The sequence below is a fragment of the Heterodontus francisci genome, unplaced genomic scaffold, assembly GCF_036365525.1.
Source record: "Heterodontus francisci isolate sHetFra1 unplaced genomic scaffold, sHetFra1.hap1 HAP1_SCAFFOLD_51_2, whole genome shotgun sequence".
NCBI lineage: Eukaryota > Metazoa > Chordata > Chondrichthyes > Heterodontiformes > Heterodontidae > Heterodontus > Heterodontus francisci.
In genome coordinates, this window is record NW_027141369.1 from 6,811,773 (window position 1) to 6,833,837 (window position 22,065).

At 47.5% G+C, this 22,065-nt stretch overlaps 1 non-coding gene across 1 annotated transcript; it reads left to right on the forward strand.

Annotated features, from left to right (window-relative positions):
- The first annotated feature begins 12,872 nt into the window (after positions 1 to 12,872).
- trnal-uag (transfer RNA leucine (anticodon UAG)) lies at positions 12,873 to 12,955 on the forward strand. The gene has a single exon. It is a non-coding gene; the product is annotated as a tRNA-Leu (tRNA).
- The last annotated feature ends 9,110 nt before the right edge of the window (positions 12,956 to 22,065 follow it).

The following is a 22,065-nucleotide window of genomic DNA, read 5'->3' on the forward strand; positions in this document are numbered from 1 at the left end:
CCTGGTGAAGAGTTCAGGTGCCTCGTCCCCCCTCTCACCTTGTCACCGCTGGATGGAGCTCATGGACAAAGCGATGGAGTGCAGGTCTGCACACATCTCCGGCAGCCACTGATTGATTGGCTGGATCTGGCTCTCCATGAGAGTCACCAATCTCACAATGGAGGAAGCCAGACACACCCCCATCAGAGACAATGCAGCACCCAAGGCCTGGATGGACTCCTCCACCATCCTTGTTTGGGTACACATAGCCTCTGGCAACTCTGCCAGATGTTACCTGACCTCTCGCTGCAGCTGCGGTATTTCCCGTGTTGCTGGTGACACCAGAGGCATGTCATCAGCCTGGGGCTCAGTGTGGGCCTGGCCTCCCACAGACCACCAACTGTCAGTGGCCTCGGCTGTCACAGCCTCCGTCAGCTGCCCGGGCCTGTCTGTGATGTGCTCATCAGTTTGCGTGAGCGTTTCTGTTCTGGTGGAGGGTGCAGGGGAATGATGTGATGGTGCACCATCTGAGGCTCCCTCCTACTCCTCAGACGTGTCCGGCTGTCTCCCAGTCTCTCCAGCTCTTTGCTTTTGTCGTTCATCCGGGCCTTCATGAGAAAACAGGGACATTGAAGGGTTACGGTCTGCCCATCGTGACATTCCAACCACCCCTACTGTGCAGCTCCATTGATGCAGTGGTGAACAGATGAGCAGTGTGGCTCCTTTGCAGCGGATGCTCCCTTGTGCCCCAGGAGATGTTCACTCACTCTCTTGGGTAGATGCCCCTGTCTCTCCATCAGCTAAGGAGCAGCTGCTTTGCTGCCCGGCCTGTTCCATGGCCTCCTCCTCCATCGGGATGAGGACACGGAGATAAGGCACTCCACCGCCAGTCTTGACACACTCTTTCCAATTGTGGGATGTCTTCTCCTGCAGACACAATGATGAACAAAGTTAGTCTCCCAGCGGGGACAAGCCCAACATCTCTGATGGTGATAGTCCTGCAGTCCATGATGTGGACACACATATGCCTCCTGCATGCGGCCCCTCTCGAGGGACTGTGTGAGGTTATATAATGACTGACGTGTGCCTCTCCTGCTGCCCTTCCCCAATACACATGACTGGGTGGTCACTCCCTTTCCACTAAACGTTCCCTCTCACTCTGACACATGCAATGTCCAAAGGGTCCAAAGTGCTTTGAGTTGTCGCCTGAGCAACCTGGATCAGGTCATTGACCCACTTCCTGCACTGTATCCATGTCCTGGGGGTGAACCCATGGCTGCTGACCTCAGTTACTATCTCCAGCCAGCTTTGCTTGGTCAGGTGGACAGGTCTCCACCTCCCATCCCTGGGGAAGTGGATCTTGTACCTTTCTCTTGTCTCCTGGAGGAGAACCTGCAGGGTGGCATCGCTAAACCGTGGCACCATGGTCACTGCAGGCTCGCTTTCAGTTTCTTACCCATCAGGCAACAGAGGCAGCAGAATGGGTCCTGGGGCATCAGAGGCAGCAGAACTGGTCCTGGGACAGCAGAGGGCTCTCAGGAAGACACTCCTTTAAACCAGGCAGCAGTGAATTCAGGGCTGGCAGCCCTTTAAATATGGTACCAGCACCTGCCGTTGTGTCAGATGTCGGTGCCATCGGCACCTCGTTCCCTGCCTCTGGTCCTTGTTTACATGAGCCCCACGCCTCCCCTTCATTAATTTGTCGGCTGCTCCGTGATCGGAGTCGGTCGGCCACATTTCACTCGTGTGGTGACGACACCTGCTTCCGGTGCCTCTGCCGAGAGCCGCACCGTTAGTTTAAAATTCAGCCCATGGGGTCAAGAGTGGAAAATCTCCCCTCTGATTCTCTCTACTTAAAATGAAGGAGACACCAAATTAAAACTGATGAAACCAGGGATTGTGTCCTGGTTCTTCAATCTAGTGTTCTCCCAACTGAGCTATTCCATCCTCACTGTGAGCTCATCTTCATTGGAGACAAATATAACTCCAGGCGGAATTTCCCCACCCGTTCATTCCTCACTTCAGGGGAATGGGACCCGACCAGATCGCGGAACTCAGATTATGTTAATGTTCTGCTCTTGATATCTTCATATTATTTTGCGTTTGAGCCACTTTTAATCAGGTTCACGGACAAATTCTTCTATCATCCCTTCTCCCACATTCTCTCTCTCTCATTCATTCTTTATTCCTCACAATACAGAAAGGGTTAGGAATCAGAGCTCACCCCCAAACCCTCTGCACACAGACCTCTGTCTGTCACCCTGTTTGCTCCAAGATCCAAGAGACCAGTCAATAAATTACACTCTTTATAAACACAGAAAGCTGCCTCACAGTGTTGGACACAGAGTTAAATACACTGAAGTCTTTTGAAAAAAGTTCATCTTACGGGCTGTGTTACTGAGCCCACAGAGCAGGACAGGCCCAGGCTCCAGCCCCAGCCCCACCTGGGCTGTGTTAGCTGATGTCACCTGGTGTGATACTGAGCCACATGGAGCAGGAAAGGGCCTGGTTGTATTCATGGCCTGTGTTGAGTTAACTGAACCCACCCAATGTTGTAGGAGCCACACAGAACAGAATGGGCCCAGGCTCCTTCCTCAGCCTGAGGGATGATAGTTCATCTCACACGGTGTTGTACAGAGCCCCACACAGAACAGGAAAATCCCAGGCTCCATCCCCGGCCTGTGGTATTTTACTTCATCACACCTGGTATGGTACGGAGCCCCCAAAGCAAGAAAGATCCAGCTTCCATCTCCAGCCTGTGCTGAATTAGCTGATCTGACCTGGTTGGCACTGAACCACAATCAGGGGAGGATGGGCCGAGGCTCCCTGGCCTGTGGTGTGTTAGATATTCTCATTTGGTGAGGTACTGAGCACTATATAGAGCAGGAAGGGCCTGTGCTCAGTGAGCTGATCTCACCTTGTGCCTTCCTGAGACCCACACACAGAGCAGGACAGGCCTAGGCCTCATCCCCGGCCTGTGCTCAATTAGCGGATCTCAGCCAAAAGATTTTGATAAGGTTCCACACAAGAGGCTTCTCTATAAGATTAAAGTCCCTGGTATCAGTGGTAATATATTGATCTGGATTGGGAACTGACTGGCACGACGTAGGCAGAAAGTAGTTACAGATGGATCTGGATCTGTTTGGAGACCAGTTACCAGTGGTGTCCCACAGGGATCGGTGTTGGGTCTGTTGCTCTTTATTATTTTTATTAATGATCTGGACGTAGGTGTAGGGGGCACCATCTGTAAATTTACAGATGATTTGAAGATCTGTGCGAGTGTTCAGACTGTCGACGATGCTTGACTGTTTCAGGCTGATCTTAATGTGTTGGGAGATTGGGTTCATGACTGGTAAATGATGTTTAATTTGGGTAAGTGCAGTGTTATTCATGTGGACAGGGCGAATGCTCAACATTCATACACCCTTCAGGGAAAAACATTAAAGCAGGTGGAGAAAGAAAATAATTTTGAGCAGAGATCTGGATGTTGTAGTGCACAGATCTCTAAAGGTACAGCAACAATGCTGTGAAGTGATAGCTGGAGCAAATAGGGGGTTGGGCTGCATTCAGAGGATAATTGCATATAAGATGGGGCATATTCTTTCATGGGATGTGAGCGACACTGGCAAGGCCAGAATTTGTTACCCATCCCTAACTGTCCTTGACAAGGTGGCGGTGAGCTGCCTTCTTGAATTGCTGCACTCCATGTGGTGTAGGTACACCCACAGTGCTGTTAGGAAGGGAGATCCAGGATTTTGACCCAACATCAGTGAATGAACAGCGATATTGTTGCAGATCAGATGGTGTGTGACTTGAAGGGGAACTTGCACATGGTGGTGGTTCCATGCATCTGCAGCCCTTGTCCTTCAAGGTGGTGGAGGTCTTCGGTTTGGAAGGTGTTTTTGAAGGAGCCTTGGTGAGTTGCAGCAGTGCATCTGGTAGATGGTACACACTACTGCCACTGTGCGTCAGTGGTGAAGGGAGTGAATGTTTAAGGTGGTGAATGGGGTGACAATCAAGGCAGCTGCTTTGTCCTGAACAGTGTCGAGTTTCTAGAGTATTGTTGGAGCTACACTCATCCTGGCTTGTGCCTTGTAGATAGTGGACAAGTTTTGGAGAAGCAAAAATCACAAAATTATTACAGTGCAGAAGGAGGCTATTCGGCCCATTGTGTCTGCATAGAATCATTGAACATAGAAAGTTTACAGCACAGGAAGGCCAAAAATCGGGCAACCCAGCGGAATCCCATGGTCCAGCATTTGGACCGTAGCCCTGCAGGTTCAGGTACTTGAGGTGCACATCCAGACTCCTCTTTAATGAGTTGAGGGTTTCTGCCTCAACTACCCTTAGAGGCAGTGAGTTTCAGACACCTCGCACCCTCTGGGTGAAAAAACGTTTCCTCATCTCCCCTCTAATCGTTCAACGAATCACTTTAAATCTATGCCCCTTAGTCATTGACCTCCCTTTTAAGGTAAATAGACCCTTCCCATCCACTCTATCCAGACCCCTCACAATTTTATACATTTCAATCAAATCTCCCCTCAGCCTCCTCTATTCAACCCCAGCCGATCCAATCTTTCCTCATAGCTGCATTTTTCCAGAGCTGGCAACATCCTCGTAAATCTCCTCTGTAACCTCTCTAGTGCAATTACATCCTTTCTGTAATGAGGTGACCAGAACTGCACACAGAACTGAAGTTGTGGCCTAACTAATGATTGATACAGTTCCAGCATAACCTCCCTGCTCTGATATTCTATACCTCGGCTAATGAAGGAAAGGATTCCATAAGCCTTCTCAACCAACTTATCAACCTGTCCTGCTACTTTCAGGGATCTGTGGACATTCACTTCAAGGTCCCTCACTTCCTCTACACCTCTCAGTATTCTCCCATTAATTGTGTATTCCTTTGCCGTGTTTGACCTCACCAAAGGCATCACCTCACACTTCTCCAAGTTGAATTCCATTTGCCACTTTTCTGCACACCTGACCAGTCCATTTTTCCAGCTCTCCTAATGAGCATTTCACCTCGTGCCGAGAGCTGAATTATTCATTGCAGAATTCTCACTGTCTGTTTTACCTTTGCTGCCACATGATTTATATGAATGGTCCAGTTAAGCTTGTGTCTATGGTTACCCCCAGGATGTTGATGGTGGGGGGGGGGGGGTGGATTCAGCGATTGTAATGCTGTTGAACGTCAAAGGGAGATGGTTACATTCTCTCTTGCTGGAGATGGTCATTGCCTGGTACTTATGTGGTGTGAATGTTACTTGCCACTTAGCAGGCCGAGCCTGAATGTTGTCCAGGTCTTGCTGCTTCTGGACACGGACTCCTTCAGTATCTGAGATGTCCCGAATTTGTCCTTTTATGAAACCTTGGTCAGGCCTCACTTGGAATATTGTATCCAGTCTTGGTCTCCTCACATGATGGGTGATATTGAGGCTTTTGACAGGGTACAGAGGAGAGACATTAAACTAATTCCCAGTGTAAGACATCTTCGTTATCAAGTTAGACTAAAAGAGTTGGGACCCTACACCTTAGAGAAACCTAGACTGAGGGGTGATCCAATTGAGGTTCATAAGTAATGAAGGTTCCAATTTAGCATGGGAGAGGAGTCATAATTGTATATTGTAAAAGGCCAGATGTCACCCGGATCACATTAAATTTCATTTTCAGCAACAGGTCAATGAACCAGGAGGGCTGAGTGGTTAAGGTGTTGGACTTAAAATCCAATGAATATATGTCTGTGTGTGTTCAAACCCCACTCCTGGTATCAGTGCCGGCCAAATGTTACTTGTTGTTTCCCTGACTTTTGCCTTGCACCATCATCTCTTCTGTCATTTAATCACTCCTGCCTTCCAACCGATCACAGCTTCCTATTATTTGCCCCAGCACCGTTCCTTGTCTCTGCACTTGCTTATAAGCTGGGAAACCTTGAACTTAATCTCCTCTGTCCCCTCACAATGACCTTCTCATCTTTCCTGAACTGTGGTTCCACACAGGATCCGCTGCCTCTCCGACTCCCCTCCAGGGGTAACTGAAGGCCCTGAGCCTGGGTCTTGCTTTATACGCTTGCTGGTAGTTGAGTCCTTGCATGTCCAGACTCCTCCAGGAAGGGCTTGCCATAATCTTCCAATCTTCCCTGGATAAGGGGATTGGAGAGTGGCAAATGACACCCTTATTCAAGAAAGGGTGTAAGGACAGTCCAAACAACTCCATGCCAGTTAATTTAACATCAATGCTGGGTAAGGTTTCAGAAATGATAATCAGGGAAAATATCAATGGACATTTAGAGAGGTTTGAGTTAATTAAGGATATCCAGCATGGATTTGTAAAAGGCAGATCATGCTTCACTAATCTAATTGAATTTTTTGATGAAGGAGCAGAGAAGTTTGATGAAGGAAATGCAGTGGATGTTGTTTCTATGGATTTTACGAAAGCATTTGATAAGGTATCACATAAAAGGCTGGTTAACAAAATTGAGGCTCATGGAATAGGAGGGTCAGTGTCCAATTGGTTAAAAAATTGGATTAAGGGCAGAAACAAGCAAGTTGTAGTAAATGGTTTCTTTTCAGACTAGGGGATGGTCGACAGTGGTGTTCCCCGAGGGTCAGTGCTGGGATCACTGCTTTTCTTGCTATGTATAAAATATGTGGATCTTGGAATACGGAACAGAATCTCAAAATTTGCTGACGATACCAAACTTGGAGGTGAGGCAAACAGTGAGGATGATATGAACCGCCTGCAATAGGACACAGATAGGCTAGCAGAATGAGCAGAGAGGTGACGGATGGAATTTAATACTGTTAAGTGTGAGGTGATGCATTTTGACAGAAGTAATAGGGAGAGGCAATGTATCCTTAATGGCACAGTTCTAAAGAGTGTTCAGGGACAGAGGGACCTGGGGATGCATGTGCATCGATCTTTGCAGGTAGCAGGGCATATTGAGAGAGTAGTAGTAAAATATATGGCATCTTGGGCTTTATACAAACATACAAGCATACGAACATATGAATTAGGAGCAGGAGTAGGCCACTCGGCCCTTCCAGCCTGCTCCGCCATTCAATAATTTCATAGCTGAACTGATGACCCACATTTCCAGCTACCCCTGACCACCCCCTTGCTTATCAAGAATCTATCTACATCTGCCTTAAAAATATTCAAAGACTCTGCTTCCACTGCGTTTTGAGGAAGAGAACTGCAAAGACTCACCACCCTCTAAGAGAAAAAAATTCTCCTCATCTCTGTCTTAAATGGGCGACCCCATATTTTTAAACAGTGACCCCTAATTTTAGATTCTCCCACAAGAGGAAACATCCTTTCTACATCTACCCTGTCAAGACCCTCAGGATCTTATGTGTTTCAATCAAGTTGCCTCTTACTCTTCTAAAATCTGGTGGATACAAGCCAAGCCTGTCCAATTTTTCCTTGTAAGACAGCCCACCATTCCAAGTATTTGTCCAGTAAACCTTCTCTGAACTGCCTCCAATGCATTCACATCCTTCCTTAAATAAGGAGACCAGTTCTGCAGACAGTACTCCAGATGTGGTCTTACCAATGCCCTGTATAGCTGAAGCATAACCTCCCTACTTTTGTATTCAATTCCCCTCGCGATAAACACGAGCATTCTATTAGCTTTCCTAATTACGTGCTGTACCTGCATACTAACCTTGTGCGATTCATACACTAGGACACCCAGATCCCTCTGCATCTCAGGGCTCTGCAATCTCTCACCATTTAGATAATATGCTTCTTTTTTATTCTTCCCGCCAAAGTGGACAATTTCACACTTTCCCACATTATACTCCATTTGCCAGGTTGTTGCCCACTCACTTAACCGATCTACATCTCTTTGTAGCCCCCTTATAAGAACATAAGAAATAGGAGTAGGAGTAGGCCATTCAGTCCCCAAAGCCTGCCCCACCATTTAATAAGATCAGGGATGATTTGCCCCAGACCTCAACTCCTCTTTCGTGCCAGCTCCTCATAGCCCTCAACTCCCCAATATTTCAAAAATCTATCTACCTCCTCTTTAAATGCTTTCAGTGATTTAGCCTCCACAACTCTCTGGGTAGAGAATTCCAGACATTCACTACCCTCTGAGAGAAGAAATTCCTTTGCATCTCAGTTTTTAATGACTGTCCCCTTATTCTGTAACTATGTCACCTAGTTTGAGATTCCCCCACTAGTGGAAACATCTACCCTGTCAAGCCCCCTCAGAATCTTATACATTTCAATAAGATCACCCTTATTCTTCTAAACTTGAATGTCTAAAGGCCTAACTTGTTAGCCATTCTTGATAAGTCAACCCCTTTCTCCCAGGAATCAGCCGAGTGAATCTCTTTTGACTGTATCCAATGCCAATATATCCTTTCTTAAATACGGGGACCAAAACTGTACACAGCACTCCAGGTGTGGCCTCACCAACACCCTGTACAGCTTTAACAAGACTTCCCTATTTTTAAACTCCAACCCCCTAGCAATAAAGGCCAAAATTCCATTTGCCCTCTTAATTACTTGCTGCATCTGCATGCTAACTTTTTGTGTTTCAATCACAAGAACACCCAGATCCCTCTTTTTTGGAGTCTCTGTCTATTTATATAATAGTCTGCATTTTGATTCTTCCTACCAAAGTGTATGACCTCACACTTTCCTACATTAAACTCCATCTGCCAATTTTTGCCCACTCACTCAACCAATCTATATCCCCTTGGAGATTCCTTATGTCTTCATGACAACATGCCCTACCTATTTTTGTATCATCAGCAAATTTGGATATATTACACTCTGCCCCCTCCTCCATGTCATTAATATAGATAGTAAATAATTGAACCCCAAGCACTGATCCTTGTGGCACTCCACCAGTCACATCCTGCCAATGAGAAAATGACCCATTTATGCCTACTCTTTGTTTCAAGGAATTGGTAACTCGTGTGTGCATCATCACTTCAGGAAGTGATGTCATACAGTATGTGACAGAGTAGGAGATGGGATGATCCCCGGTAAGATGTGCCTGTAATACTCTCCTGTAAATTGTATATAGTATTGTCAGTCTTCAATAAAAAAGTCAAATTATTTGTTGGCGTTGATCAGTGTGTGATTGGTAAGTCTGTGTGAAGAACAGGGGTTGGCAACATGTCTGTGCATGGACACCAGTATCCACGTGAAAACAGTTCGGTCTGTGACTGTTAATTTCAGGGATGAGAAATTTCCCATTGGCTTCTTCTTCCAGACCAGTCTGACTTTCAATCAAATCGCAGCCGTCAGTTTCACAGCTGACAGGTCCTTCGAGCAGAGACAACGTTTCAGAATCTCGGACAAGTTCGGAGCTTTCCGGCAGTTCTGATTTCATTTAAAGGCCCTCCAGAAAAACCCGAGCTTGTCCGAGTTTCGGAAGTGCTGTCTCTGCTCAAAGCACCTGTCAGCTGTGAAACTGACGGCTGCGATTTTTAAAAAAAGACTAACCATAAAGCTGAGAGTTTTCGCTCTCTGCAACTGTCAGAGAGAGGGAGAGAGAGAGAGGAGAGTAAGAGGGAGAGAGGAGACCGGGGGTGGGTGTCGGCAGAGAGAGAGGGGCAGAGAGAGAAAGGACAACCTGAAAGGTTTACCCCGTATCCTTAGATTATGATCCATGGTTCTGGACTCACACCCAAATCCCATGAACGAATAAAAAAAGTCACAACTGTGATTGGCTCTTGTAGCGGACTCTGGTGAACAGACAATATTCGGAGCGCCGGCCCCAGACTGTTTAACACTGGCTGAGCTGAGAAAATACAACTCACCCCCGAGAATCCGCAGCACAGACTGAGCGGAGGGGAAAACCTGGCCTGGGAACTCTACATTCAGGGAACAGTTTGTCCTGTGAATATGCAGATGTGAATATTGTGGAAGAGAGATTGTATTAAAGGGGAGGGCGGGTTAGTCTGAAGCTACTGTGTTTGTGGGTCCGCTCTCATCGCCGGATTTCAGAGTCATTCTTGTGTAAAATCAAATGATTTTCCAGTCAAAGAACCGCCCTGCTCCCTGCTCAGCCCCAAAGTGGGAATTCGGGATCATTTTTTTTTGATTTCAAGATTTCAGTTGAAAAGTGGAGAACATGTCAGCTAGGGGTGAGAGAGGGCGGTCAGTGCAGCAATAAAACCAGGTGAAATGGAAAATGGAGTCCTCAATCCGAGTGAAAGCTTTTCAACAGCAAACATACTGGAATCAGAGACAGGAAAGATCTAGTCTGGAAGTGTGGAGTCTCTGAATTTCAATGGAATTGGAGAGTTTGTGAGGAGAGAGAAACACAGAGAGACAGCAGGAGCCGGGAGCTGACAGCAGCTTGTCTCCGCCCCGTCCTCTCTCTGCCTTTAAGTTGCTCTGTGCCACCATCAGCGGCTTCATTTCTGACCCAGTTCACATTGACAGTGAGAATTTGTGCAGAGTCCCGGACATGACCGATACTGCAGCCGCCCAAACGGCTCCTCCAGCCGCCGCCGCCGCCCAAGTCAAGACCCCCAAGAAGAAGAAGGCGGCTCCCCGGAACAAGCCAGCCGGTCTCCCGTTGGGCGAACAGATCCTCAAGACTGTGCCGGCTTTCAGCGATCACAAGGGGATGTCCCTGGCCGCCATAAAGAAGGCTCTGGGTAGCAGCGGTGTCGATGTGGAGAAGCTCAGGACCCAGATCAAGCAAAGTATCAAGAGGAATGTGAACAAAGGCTCCCTGATGCAGAGCAAGGGACAGGGAGCCTCTGGCTCCTTCAAAATCAGCAAGAAGGAAAACCCAGGGAAAAGTGGGAAAGAAGGTGAAGAAACCAGCAGACAAGAAATCTTTAGTGTAGAAACCAGCAGACAAGAAATCTTTAGTGAAGAAACCAGCAACCAAGAAATCTTTAGCGAAGACACCAGCAGCCAAGAAATCTTTAGTGAAGAAACCAGCAGATAAGAAATCTTTAGTGAAGAAACCAGCAGACAAGAAATCTTTCATGAAGAAACTAGCAGACAAGAAATCTTTCATGAAGAAACCAGCAGACAAGAAATCTTTAGTGAAGACACCAGCAGCTAAGAAATCTTTAGTGAAGACACCAGTAGACAAGAAATCTTTAGTGAAGAAACCAGCAGACAATAAATCCTTCGTTAGAAACCAGCAGACAAGAAATCATTGGTGAAGAAACCAGCAGCCAAGAAAGTGACAACAAAGAAAATAACAGCCAAGAAAACGAGCAGCAAGGCGGCGGCAACGCCAAATAAGGCGGTGAAGAAAGCAGCGCTACAGAAAAAGTCTCCTGCGAAGAAGGTCAAAAAAGGCAAGAGTGCGGCGGGCGGAAAGGCGCTGAAGAAAGTGCAGACATGGAAGAGCAAGGTCAAGCCGAAAGCAGCGAAGGCTCAGAAAGCAGGGTCTGGAAAGAAGTGAAAGAGCGCGGGAAACATGTAAACATCTGAACACAAAGGCTCTTCTCAGAGCCACCCACATCTCTCAGGAAAGAGCTGATCCCCTGATCAAATGATCCCTGTCCCGGCCCCGCCTGCAGATTCCACATGGAAATGATTTGGAGTAAATCCAGGATCCCTGGTGACTCGCTGAGATCCCCTCCACCCAGCCCTTTCCCCACTGTCTGTAATAAAACAGAAGGATGTCCGGCCCTCACTCTAACTGGGGATGTGTTCGGTGTAGTCTCAGTTCACAAATTCAGGGGGAGAGTCCTGTAAGGTAGCTCGGTCACTCTGACTGAAACCGCCAGTTCCCCGGGGCTGCAGCCACTGACACTGCGGGGAGAGAATCCCCGACTCTACCCCGCCGCCGGGGGAACAAACAACGTTGTGTCCGGAGAATAGGGAGGGCCGGGGAGAAGGCACATATTAAAGCGCTGCAGTGGACTCAGCTCCTGTGTGTGCACAACTCTCACTGATTCCGTCCTCTGGGAACAGTGCGGTCTAAACAGATCAGGTTAGGAGAGAAACACACAGCCCGAGAATAGCCTCTTTCTTCCTGCATTTACTCTGTTCTGGGAGCTGATTCTCATTGAGAAGTGGCGCTCAGATCACCGGAGAGAAAAAAAAAACACAATTCAAACTTCCAAATGAAAAACAGAGAATTCACCCGGACACTTCCATTATTAAATTAATTCATCAGCTCCGAACCAGTTCCCGTTAATGTACCGGGATGGTCTCGGGATTTATCAAATCGAAGGCAGCGGGATTTATTAAATTGTTGATTCTGACACCCTGTAGTTCAGTTCTTCACTTTACTGGAGGGGGAGATGTGTGAGCAGAGAAACAGAGCGAAATCCAGAGAGGGAACTGAAAACACACCTGGACAGATGTGAAACAGGTCAATCCACTGTTACAATAACTCCATCACTGATTCCCTCCTGACAGTAAACAGTCCTTTCACAGAGACTGTGGGTGGCTCTGAAAAGAGCCTTTGGTTTATTAGATGACATTTTGGCCGCTTTACTTTTTCTGGGAGCTCTTGAGTGCTGGTTTTCTTGGGCAGCAGCACGGCCTGGATATGAGGCAGCACCCCGCCCTGAGCGATAGTCACCCCTCCCAGCAGCTTGTTGAGCTCCTCGTCGTTGCGGACGGCCAGCTGCAGGTGTCTGGGGATGATGCGGGTCTTCTTGTTGTCCCGGGCCGCGTTACCGGCCAGCTCGAGGATTTCAGCGGTCAGATACTCGAGCACAGCAGCCAGATAGACCGGGGCTCCGGCACACACACGCTCAGCATCGTTACCCTTTCTCAGGAGCCTGTGAACACGGCCCACCGGGAACTGCAGTCCAGCCCGGAAGGAGTGAGACTTGGCCTTGGCCCGAGCTTTCCCGCTGGTCTTTCCTCTTCCAGACATTTCCACAATCTCACAAATACTTTCACAAAGAATGAATAATTTCCTTAGCATTAATAACAGCCGGCAGGCGGTCAGGATGGCCGAGCGGTCTAAGGCGCTGCGTTTAGATCGCAGTCTCCATTGGAGGCGTGGGTTCAAATCCCACTTTTGACATTTTGTGTTTTGACTGCACTGGAGGCGTTTGGGAGCAGTGGTGAACGTTTGGGAGCAGCGGTGAAGAGCAAAGAAAGAACATGGACAAGCAAAATAACAATGGACCCAAAGATGTTGCATCAAAACATTAGAGGAAGAGGCAACTGAGCAAACAGCAGGGCACAGAAAAGATCAAAAATGTAACCTTTGTATCGGGGTGGAAGATGTTGCCAACATCCTTAATGAATGCATTACTGTCTTCTCAAATGAGGGGGTGATGCAGATATTGTTATGAAGGAGGAGGAGTGTGAAGTATTGGATGTGATAACTTAAGGAGAGAGGAAGTCTTAATGGGATGAGCATCCTTGAATGTGGATAAATCACCAGGACCAGATGAAATGTACCCCAGGCTGTTGAATGAAGCCAGGGAAGAAATAGTGGAAGGTCTGACCATCATTTTCCAGAGGATTGGAGGTCTTGTAACGTTGCAATAAAAGCAAAATACCACGCAGATCAAGCATGGCTGAGCCTTTAGAGTAGAGAAACAGGGCTGAATTCCCTGAACCAGTGCTACAGCTTTCAGAATAGAAGGAGCCTATACAAACCTGATGGGTTCCACTTAAACAAAAGAGCTGGAGGTGTTGACAGTCAGAACAGATAAAATGTGGAGGAGTGTTTGAAGCAGATTCTGTGTGGTTACTGTAGTTGTACTATGGAGTTATTTCAAGGAGGTGATTCTGAATGTAATGGATCAACGTGGACCCACCCAAGGCAAAGGTCACTGAAAGTGGCAACGCAGGTGGATAAGGTAGTCAAGAAGGCATACGGCATGCTTGCCTTCATCGGTCGGGGTATAGAGTATAAAAATTGGCAATCATGTTGCAGCTGTACAGAACCTTAGTTAGGCCACACTTAGAATATTGCGTGCAATTCTGGACGCCACACTACCAGAAGGACGTGGAGGCTTTGGAGAGGGTACAGAGGAGGTTTACCAGGATGTTGCCTGGTCTGAAGGGCATTAGCTATGAGGAGAGGTTGGAAAAACTCGGATTGTTTTCACTGGAACGACGGAGGTGGAGAGGCGACATGATAGAGGATTACAAAGTTATGAGCGGCATGGACAGAGTGGATAGTCAGAAGCTTTTTCCCAGTGTGGAAGAGTCAGTTACTAGGGGACATAGGTTTAAGGTGCGAGGGGCAAAGTTTAGAGGGGATGTGCGAGGCAAGTTTTTTACACAGAGGGTGGTGAGTGCCTGGAACTTGCTGCCAGGGGGGGTGGTGGAACCAGATACGATAGCGACGTTTAAGAGTCATCTTGACAAATACATGAATAGGAAGGGAATAGAGGGATATTGGCCACGGAAGTGCAGAAGGTGTTAGTTTAGGCAGGCATCAAGATCGGCGCAGGCTTGGAGGGCCGAATGGCCTGTTCCTGTGCTGTCCTGTTCTTTGTTCTTTGTTCTAAGCTTCCCTGTGGTCCAGCCTGGTTGAATGGAACTGAAGCAAACAAATCATCCAGAAGAGGAAAAGAAATATAAGGCCATGAAAGCACAGAATTCAGATGGATGCAATACCAGATGGTATGGCAAGAGTGTAAAACAGCAACAGACTGGTGAATAAAACTTTCCCATTGAATAAGACAAGAGAAGAGAAGGGTAATAATAGTGTCAGAGGTGAGTTGTGGCACTATTCACATTCCACCTTGATCTGAATAGGACTGTTGAAGGGAGTGATTGAGAAGAATAGAGGAGAAATGAAAAGAAAGGAGAAATAAACAAAAGGTCTTTTGATTTTAGAATGCTTGTTTTTGGAAATGACAGACTGTAAAGTGTGTGTGTCAGAAGATATAGAGCGAAGTTGGGTATGACAAGATCACAGGAAAGTTGTGCCCTGAGACAAGGTGTGTGTTGACAGGAAAGCTGCTTTCTTTTGCACAAAATGCAATTTATTCATATAATTTGTGCAATTATATTGCAAAGCTGTTCAATTTTAATATTACATAAGGTACAATACAGATCAGTTTCCTTCAATAAAGTACATGAGGTATCTCACTATCCCTGCCTGCACAGGTTATATTTACAGTATTTACATTACACATCAAACATTCTCTGGTACAAACAGCCCGAGCGGTTTTACACAGGTTCCAGCCTCTCGCTGTACTAGGGCCTTAGTCTGTCGCCTTTCTATTGAGACTCCATGGTGGCTTCCCCAAGCTTTAATGCCGTCCCACAGCACATAGTCTTGAACGTTGGAATGTGCCAGTCTGCAACACTCGGTCATAGACAGCTCTTTGCACTGGAATACCTGTCCCACGGCCGGGCTCGTTCTCAATTGAGATCATTTCAAATGAACATTTCCTAAATCCGTGCTTTCTCTCTCGCAATAAAGAGAACAGGATGTCTGGCAGATTCAGTGTGAGACGATAACACTGCCGCGTAAAGGCCGCTTTCCAACTCCAATCTAAACACAGGAGATTCCCCAAACAGCTGCAATAGGGTGTTTGTAAACTGTTGGAAGCGGATGTGTGTGGAAATGGTGATGTTACTGAGGAGGTTCCTTGTTATAGAATGTATTGTGTTTTGGTGGGAATATTACTGAGTGTTAATTGTAGCAGGATCATATTTAAAAGCTCCGGCTTTCTGGAAAGCCTTGACTATGAAGGTCGAGTCTGGAAGGGTTTGCGTGGAGAGCTGGGTTTCGGTTCTACTGTTAATAAAGGGTTTGAAATTGGCAGCCCGGAGGAAACTGGAGGTGGAGCTGAAAGATAAGGTGCCGTTCTCTCTCTGTCTGTCACTCTGGGTGTCTCCTTCATTCTCGCTCTCTGTTTAATCTTCACTCTTGTCTCCTCCCCTCCCTGCTCTCACTCTGCCTTTCTCAGCCAGGTCCGGGCGGCCTGTAAAAAAAAGGAAGCTGACGGAATCAGTCTCTTTTATTGTGCACTGATTTGAGGCAAGAATTATCATGGTGGCTGTGGTGGGGAAGAGACGGTCGCCCACCTCCTCCTGGAATGTGTCTTTGCAAAGCAGGTGTGGAAAGGGATGCAGTGGTTTTTGTCGAGGTTCATCCCAAGCAGCTCTATAACACAGGAGACTGTGCTCTACGGGCTGTTCCCAGGGACGCACACCGAGACAAACATCAACTGCTGCTGGAGGACTATCAATTCGGTGAAAGACGCCCTTTAGTCTGCCCGAAACTTGCTGGTCTTCCAGCGCAAAGAGTTGTCCACCACCGAATGTTGCAGACTGGCACATTCCAAGGACCAGGACAACGTCGGCAGGGACGCACTAATGCTTGGGGCAGCCGCAGCAAAGGCTCAATGGGGAAAGACCATGGTGTAAGGTCCCCCCACCAAGCTGAGCGGAGGGGCTGGATCCATGGGAAACCCTTCGAACCGTACAGGGAAAATTTTGTGTGCTGTAAATGTAGAAATGTACATGGCATGACAATGAAATGGAAGAGTTGTGAGGCAACTCGTGATTGGAAAGAAGGAAACTGATCACCTTTGCACTGTTTGTATTTTCTGACTTGATGCTGTTTTAAACTGTTTGGGAATGTAATTTTTACAGATTTTTATGAATAAAGTATATTTTGGAAATTAAAAAAAAAAGTCTGGCAGTATACCAGAGTATGGTCCTGGCCGGCAGCATATTAGAATCCATGAGGAAAGGCATCATCACCCTCATCGACAAGGGAGAGGGGGCAGAAATCAGAAATTGGCGGCTCATCTCACTGCTTAACATCGACTACAAGATTCTGTCAAAAGTCATCGCCAGTCGAGTCAAGTCTGCTCTGGAGTTGGTGATTGACCCTGATCAGACCTGTACTATACCAGGCAGGAAGATCTCTGATCGCCTCGCGCTACTCAGGGATACGATCACCTATGTACGGGACAGGAGGGTGGACACCTGCCTCATCAGCCTGGACCAGGAGAAGGCTTTTGACAGGATATCGCACACCTACATGATGGACGTACTTTCCAAAATGGGGTTTGGGGAGGGAATCTGCAATTGGATCAAACTGGTCTACACAAACATCAGTAGCGCAGTCTCAATCAATGGGTGGGAATCAGAAAGTTTCTCAATCCCATCTGGAGTCAGGCAGGGCAGTCCTCTCTCCCCTGTCTTGTTTGTTTGCTGTATTGGACCCTTTTCTGAGTCTATTAAGAAGAATGCTAGTATCAGAAGGGTAACAATCCCAGGCAGTGGAGGCACTCAGGTTAAAACCTCCCTGTACATGAATGACGTCGCCGTTTTCTGCTTGAACCCGCTGCCTGTGCGCAGACTGATGAGCATCTGTGACCAGCTCGAACTGGCATCGGGAGCCAATGTTAAACACAGCAAGAGCGAGGCCATGTTCTGTGGGAACTCAGCTGACCGATCCTTTGTCCCCTTCACCATTAGGTCAGCCGACCTGAAGGTGCTGGGGTATGCTTCGGAAGGGCCGGGGCGTGCACCAAAACCTGGGAGGAATGAGTAGCCAGGGTACAACATAAGCTGAACATGTGGGAGCAGCGATCTCTCTCCATTGTGTCAGGTTACTGTACGTGGTGCAGGTCTGGCCCAGACTGCACTCCTGCACTGTAGTGATCACCTGAGCCATTTTACGCTTCATCTGGGGATCCAAAATGGACCAGGTCCCGAGGGACACGATGTTCAAACCTCTGGAGAAAGGCGGGAAAAATGTACCCAACATCGCCCTGATCCTGATGGCTACCTTTGTGTGTGGCTGTGTAGACCTCCAGTACGCAAACTCCAAGTGTCACTCCGTGCTGAGGTTCTTTCTGTCCCCGGTGTTGCGAAGGATGGGCCTGGTCATATTGCCGTGGAACGCTCCATCCAGTTGGACTGTGCTGTAACACCTATCCTTCATGGAAAAGTTTCTGTTGAAAAACACCTTTGACCACCAATCCATCAGGCACTGGTCTGCACGGAATGTTCTCAAGGCCCTACGGGAAAAGAAGATGGTGGATCCTGTCGGATGGTTCCCCGAGCAGACTTCCAAAGTCATTTGGCGGAATGCCCCATCACCAGAACTTTCAAACAAGCACCAAGATGTAGCTTGGCTGATGGTGAGAAGAGTCCTCCTAGTCAGATCCTTCCTGCATGCCCGAAGTCTCACCCCCTCTGCACAATGCCCTCGAGGTGGCTGTGGTGGGGAAGAGACGGTTGCCCACCTCCTCCTGGAATGTGTCTTTGCAAAGCAGGTGTGGAAAGAGATGCAATGGTTTTTGTCGAGGTTCATCCCAAGCAGCTCTGTAGCACAGGAGTCTGTGCTTTACGGGCTGTTCCCAGGGAAGCACACCGAGATAAACTTCAACTGCTGCTGGAAGACTATCAATTCGTTGAAAGATGCTCTTTGCTCTGCCCGAAACTTGCTGGTCTTCCAGCGCAAAGAGTTGTCCACCACCGAATGTTGCAGACTGGCACATTCCAAGGTCCAGGACAACGTGCTGAGGGACGCACTAAAGCTTGGGGCAGCTGCAGCAAAGGCTCAATGGGGAAAGACCACAGTGTAAGGTCCCCCCACCAAGCTGGACTGAGGGGCTGGATCCATGGGAAACCCCTCGAACTGTAGCCAGAAATTATTTGTTTGCTGTCAAATGTACATGGCATGAGAAATGAAATGGAAGGGTTGTGAGGCAACTTACTCCTGTATTGAAAGAAACTGATCTCCTTTCCACTCTTTGTATTGTTTGACTTGGTGCTTTTTGGAACTGTTTTGTAATGTATTTTTTTTTACAGATTTTTATGAATAAAGTATATTTCGGAAGTTAATAAAAGAAAGTCTGGCAGAGGTAAAGGAGGGAAAGGACTAGGCAAAGGCGGAGCAAAGCGGCACCGCAAAGTGCTTCCTGACAATATCCAGGGCATCACCAAACCAGCAATCCGCCGCCTGGCTCGCCGTGGCGGGGTCAAGCGGATCTCGGGTTTGATCTATGAGGAGACTCGCGGGGTGTTGAAGGTTTTCCTGGAGAATGTGATCAGGGATGCGGTCACCTACACTGAGCACGCCAAGCGCAAGACGGTCACTGCCATGGATGTGGTGTAGGCTCTGAAACGGCAGGGCCGCACAACTCGACCCTTTCCAGCAAACACACACTCTTCGAAGAGCCACCCACCGTCTCACAGAGAGAGCAGTGAGCTGGAAACGGGAGATGGGATAGGCTAATATAAAAGCAAAATACTGCGGATGCTGGAAATCTGAAACAAAAACAAGAAATGCTGGATTCACTCAGCAGGTCTGGCAGCATCTGTGGAAAGAGAAGCAGAGTTAACGTTTCGGGTCAGTGACCCTTCTTCGGAACTGGCAAATATTAGAAAAGTCACTGATTATAAACAAGTGAGGTGGGGGTTGGGCAAGAGATAACAAAGGAGATGGTGCAGATTGGACCAGGCCACATCGCTGACCAAAAGGTCACGGAGCAAAGGCAATCACTGAGGAAGGAGATGTGGCTGTGAAAACGAGTTTTGGTAGATACCTTATCAAACACCAGGAGGGAAATAGAAAGCAATGAAGGTGAACAAGGTAAAAGAGACAAACGAAAATCCCGATGGGATAGGCTGTTCAGAACTGACTGGAATAAATCTGTGCTGTGTTCGGGTAGAAAACTGGAATCCCCGAAATTGACATTTCAGTTGCAGCAAGGATGTGCAGTGGATTTGATTTTCTAAACGGGCTGTGTAAACAGTGCCCGAGGCTCCACAGTTAGTTATTTCTCCAGTCGACACATGCCCTCAGTGAAAAGCCACATCACTCCTCCAGAATCACTCATTGTTTTCATAGAATTTCAAAATGATTTCGCTGCAATGAGGGAATCCGGGAATTTTGCAGCAGCCGTTGAATCGGTCACTGGAAGCAGACCCACTTGTGATGTTATTTCCCCCGAGACGGTGTTTCCTGCACTGAAACTGACAGGGTTTGTGAAACTGATCAATTTCAGCTCAATCATTCAGGGTCCTGGAATTCCCACAGCTTGAGCCCGCGCTCACTTCTGATTGGTCACCCTCTTCCCATTCGCATTTCTTCACCAATCGCAGAGCCTCGAATTGGGGAAAATGCAGCAAATCATTGGCTTAAATTGTCGAAATTGGCAGAACGTTTGAATTCGAAAAAGGCGCCAATTTCAGTGTCGGCAAAAAGCGAATTTCTGGAAAATCTATTTAAAGTTGTTGGTAAAATATTTTCCACCAACTTTTAAAAACCTTTCTTTATTCCGCTATTATCGCCACAAATTCCTGGCGCTATTTTACGCACAGCTTTAACCTGTCATTTTTACCCCCCCCCCCCCTCTTATCTGTAACCGGCGGTGGAAGACTCCATTCAGCAATCCTTAAGGGACCAATAACTCAAACTCGGTGTGGAAAGGAATAAATTAGACTATTGGTAATTCCCCTTCACACAGGGATCAGGAGGACAGTGAGAAGCCACTGAAATAGTTGCTCATAAACATTTTAAATAGTTCCTATTCTGTTCTGTTACTGACATGCTTGAATCAGACAGTAATCAGCCCTTTCAGAGACTGTGGGTGGCTCTTAAAAGAGTCTTTGGTTGATTAGATGACATTTTGTCTGCTTTGCTTTTTCTGGGAGCTCTGAGCGCTGGTTTTCTTGGGTCGCACCCCGCCCTGAGCGATGGTCACCCCTCCCAGCAGCTTGTTGAGCTCCTCCTCGTTGCGGACTGCCAGCTGCAGGTGTCTGGGGATGATGCGGGTCTTCTTGTTGTCCCGGGCCGCGTTACCGGCCAGCTCGAGGATTTCAGCGGTCAGATACTCGAGCACAGCAGCCAGATCGACCGGGGCTCCAGCACCCACATGCTCAGCATAGTTGCCCTTTCTCAGGAGCCTGTGAACACGGCCCACCGGGAACTGCAGTCCAGCCCGGGAGGAGCGAGACTTGGCTTTGGCCCGAGCTTTCCCGCCGGTCTTTCCTCCAGACATTTCCACAATCTCACAAATACTTTCACAAATGGATAATTTACGCAGCATTTACTTTACTTAAAGACTGAGAACTCTCCTCAATGGTCGGTACTTAATTCTATTTGCCTATATTCTTCACCAATCAGGTCACTGACCAACACAAGAGGGCGGGATTTACCCGCCACGCCATCAGAAGCAGAGAATTTGTCAATTTCAAAAAGCCCGCCAATTTCATTGTCGGAAAGGAGCGGATTAAAATAAATGTCATCCTTAGTCAAAGATTTAAAGTCCCATCTCTTGATTTTGTTTTATTCAACTTGTAAAATGTTATTTAAATTGTGACTCATTCGACAATCGCTTTCAAACTGTCCCGGGTGGGGCCTGCATTGGCCTGAAGTGAAATACTCAGTTTAGTTTTCAATCAGAGCCCAGTGTCCTTCTCTGAAAAGAGGAAGCCGGATCAAGTCCTCAAACGGCCCTTAACTTGCTCTGTAATAATCCCATCCCAGGCTGTTACACTGCGGAGAGTTGCTGTTAATAAAATGATTAATCAGTGAAGGGATTAAGGTCTAATCCTTACCGCTAAAATCAGCTGTTAATGCGGTCATTCAGGGGCTGTGAAAAACCAGAATAAGAGCAGCTTTAAGCAAAAAAAGTGAAGGCGGGTGATCAGATTATGGGTTCGTGTTCGGTTAATAACAAGAGATACAAACACAGCAGTGGGATCGTTATTATGAGATTAGATTAGAGATACAGCACTGAAACAGGCCCTTCGGCCCACCGAGTCTGTGCCGACCATCAACCACCCATTTATACGAACCCTACACTAATCCCATATTCCTACCAAACATCCCCACCTGTCTCTATATTTCCCTACCACCTACCTATACTAGTACAATTTATAATGGCCAATTTACCTATCAACCTGCAAGTCTTTTGGCTTGTGGGAGGAAACAGGAGCACCCGGAGAAAACCCACGCAGACACAGGGAGAACTTGCAAACTCCACACAGACAGTACCCGGAATCGAACCCGGATCCCTGGAGCTGTGAGGCTGCGGTGCTAACCACTGCGCCACTGTGCAGCCCCCAATGGATATTATACATTGTCTGAAAGTGATTTCATAGAGATGTCGGATGTAGCTTTTTCAGAGAGATTGTGGGTGGCTCTTAAAAGAGCCGTTGTGTTTGGGATGTTTTTCAGTCCATTGTGCAGTT